The sequence below is a fragment of the Neophocaena asiaeorientalis genome, unplaced genomic scaffold, assembly GCF_003031525.2.
Source record: "Neophocaena asiaeorientalis asiaeorientalis breed wild unplaced genomic scaffold, Neophocaena_asiaeorientalis_V1.1 scaffold123, whole genome shotgun sequence".
NCBI lineage: Eukaryota > Metazoa > Chordata > Mammalia > Artiodactyla > Phocoenidae > Neophocaena > Neophocaena asiaeorientalis.
In genome coordinates, this window is record NW_020173666.1 from 6,566,987 (window position 1) to 6,570,699 (window position 3,713).

Here is a 3,713-nt window from a genome sequence, read left to right on the forward strand (position 1 = left end):
AAAAAAAAAAAAAAAAAAAAAAAAAAAAATGAGAGTGGGCAAAGCAATAAAGGCAGAAGAACAGGACAGGGGGAGAACTGCAAGATGAGCGATGGGAACCGTCTTAGAGAAGTGAGATCATAGCTTTTTGTTTTATTTATTTATTTTTGTTTTTGGCAACGCCGTGCAGCTTGTGGAATCTTAGTTCCTTGAACAGGGGTCGAACCCGGGCCCCCTGCAGAGGAAGCACTGGAGTCCTAACCGCTGGATCACCAGGGAATTCCCAAGATCACAGCTTTTTAAAAGAAAAGCCAATCATCCATTGTGACCAGAGCCCAGGAAAGGAGGTGAGGAGAGGTGATAGTGATGGAGAGACGGTTGGGTCACCAAAGACCTTGAATACAAGACCACAGAGTTAGGAATTGATGCCCAAGACAGTGGAGAACCGCCCAGAGCTTTCAAACAGGCCTGGAGGAGGTTCTGAAGTGTGCTTCCAAAACGTAAGTCTGGAAATAAATCTAAAACACCAGTCTAGCCGCGTTATTCCCCTGTTTACGCTGTCTGGAATGTCCTCTCCCTCTTCCCTCTCTGTCTCATAAACTCGTCTTTATCCTAAATTCAGCATCACTTCCTCTGGGAAGCTTTCCGAGACCTTCTGAGGTTGAGTTAACCAGTCCCACGTTGGGGTCCTCAGGGTACTTCCTATTCTCCTGGTTAGAGCACCTGTCTCATGAACAGAATGTGATTTCCTGGATTATCTCCCTCAGTAAAGAGCTGTCCTGAGAGGAAGGGTGTGTTTGATTCATCTTTGTACTTCCACTGATTGGCAAAGTGTCTGGGAAAAGCAGGCATTCAAATGCGTGTGTTGCCGTGGTTGACTGGGTTAGAGGATGGATCTGGATGTCGACGTGGGGCTAGAGGCAGTGGGGCCTGAACTAGGGTAGCAGCAGTGGGAATGGAGGTATTTAGGACATTGACTCCTAAATCTTGGTAGTCCCCTGATCACATGGGAAAGGTACTTCAAGTGCAGATCTTCAGGCTACTTCTAGATCTACTGACTCAGAACCTCCAGAAATAGGACCTCAAATCTGAATTCATTTAAAGTTCCCTCGGGGGATTCTGACACGCAGCCAAGCTTGAGAACAACTGACATAGGCAGTACCGTGGATCAAATTCTGGTGACTCACAGAAGGCAGGGACAAGGGGAAAGATTTGTCTCAGCCCTGGACTTGATCTGCAAGGAAGACAGTAATGCCATGTGAGGAAGGGAGGCCTGGAGAAGGCAGAGGGTTACGTTGCTTTTGCACAAGTTGGGTGTGAGGTACCCACTTGGGTCCAGATGCAAATGTCCCTTCAGCAGCTGGGATTCAGGCGTGGTGCTCACTAGAGCCATCTGTCACTTATGAGCTTGAGAACTTGACTTTGGTAGGAAAAAGATCATGCTCCCGTAATGGCTGGTCTCCGTAGTTTAGCAGAGGCGGGTAAAACTTGCTTTTACCTTTTAGCCAAACACTCAGTACTGATAATCTAGAAGGAGGTAAGGACATTTAATGTGCTCTTTATAGTTCTGGAGTGAGTTAACAGTTGCACAGTTGCTTATTTCTGACAGTTAAATGCTTTAAACAAAATTAAAGGAAAGATATCTTTGCTAAAATATGGACTCCAAAAACGATCACTTTTAAACGCTAGTGAAAGTTACTAATTGACTTGAAAGACTGTTTTTACAAATAAATCCTGGATCCATAAATAGATATTAAGACTCCACCCCCTACCACAAAAGGACAAAAATCATGTATACAAAGACATGTGACCTAATCAATTTTCAGATTAATCTGAAATTACTATTTGAATTCGGGTATCATAAATGTCATGGGTCATTGCCCTGGGGCACAGATAGAAACCTCATCTACTAAATGACATGAAATAGAGAACAGAGTAATTTCTCTGGTGAATATGAGCCATCATTGGAACCCATCTGGATAATTTACATGAAAATTGGATTTTCCTCTCCTGAATTATCTTTTTATAGTGGACATCTGTAGTATTGTCTGTTCGCTTCCGTTCTCCACTTGTCCACATCTACATGGCTACTACAGGAACTGCCTTGTTTTTATAGGGACTCCATCCCCCAAGTCAAAGTTCACTGGTTCATTGGTCCATGGCTAGGCACCCTTTGTCCCCATGGGCTGCTGTCTCTCTCCTGCAGGGAGTCTGACCCTGAGATCCAGACTTGAAGGCAGTCCTTTCTAGTGCTGGAGAGCTTAAGGGTAAAACTTCAGACCAGACAGCAGCCATGTTACCCTACCATTAGGAGCAATCCTTTCGATGGAGAGAACGAAGCCCAAAGAAGAGAATGAAAGAAACCCTGTTCCTCTATAGCCCCTTGTTCCAGAAGCTTCTGGGGCCAAACTGGATTGCTGACCTCTCACAGTCTAATTGGTTCATTCTTCTTTCAGCTCCATAATCCAAAAATTCCTTTCAGCCTAATCTAGAGGAAGATGGGTTTCAAAAGTACCAAGAGTAGTAATGCACCATTTCCTACAAGTTTACTCTCCAACTCAACCTCTGAGATTCTAACTTCCCTTGGAGACAAACAGTTGTAAAAGGAATTGGTGAGATGTGATGGTCTCTGTTATGGGTTGAATTGTGTCCCCCAGAAATATCAAGTCCTAACCCCCAGTACCTCAAAATTCGACCTTCTTTGAAAATAAGGCCACTGCAGTTGTAATTAGTTAAAAGGAGGTCATAGCGAAGTAAGAGTAGGCTCTTCGTCCAATACAACTGGTGTTTTTATAAAAAGAGACACCGAGATAAACAGCAAGGTCCTACTGTAGAGCACAGGGAATTATATTCAATATCCTGTGATAAACCATAATGGAAAAGAATATGAAAAAGAATGTATATGCATCACTTCGCCATACAGCAGAAATTAACACAACATTTAATATTTATTTATTTATTTATTTGGCTGTGTTGGGTCTTGGTTGCGGCATATGGGATCTTTTGTCGCGGTACGCGGGCTCTAGAGTGTGCAGGCTTAGTTGTCCCGCGGCATGTGGGATCTTAGTTCCCCGACCAGGGATCGAACCCATGTACCCTGCACTGGAAGGTGGATTCTTAACCACTGGACCACAAGGGAAGTCCCTAAAATTTTTAAAAATAAAATAAAATAAATTTAAATTAAAAGAGAGACACCAAGACAGAGATACAAAGGGAGAAGATGGGCATGTGACGACAGAGGCAGAGAGCAGAGCGAGGCATCTACAAGCCAAGGAATGCCAAAGATGGCTGTTCATCGTGGAAGGTAGAGGAGAGAAAAGGAAGGATTCTCCCCTGCAGGTTTCAGAGAGGACGTAGCCAAAATTGTGATTGCAGATTTCTAAACCTTCAGAACTGTGAAACAATAATTTCTGTTATTTTAAGTTATCCAGTTTGTTTGGCAGCCCTAGGAAGCTACTTGCTCTCTAGAATTGCAATGCTTCAGTGCTATTGTGCGGTGGAGAAGGGGCAAAAAACATCAAGTTCTTTCCTTTTCTGTGTTCAGGAAATGAATGGCTAAATCAATGGGGCTGAAGGGATCAGCAAGGAAGGAGCAAGACTGCGGGATTATAGACTTTTCCTATAATGCGAATACCTGGTAGGTGTCAAATAGAGGTTGTGTACTGACGCTTGGCTAGGGAGTGCTTCAGACAGTACCTAACATGGAGCAGGCCCTCAGGAAAGATTCTTCTCAT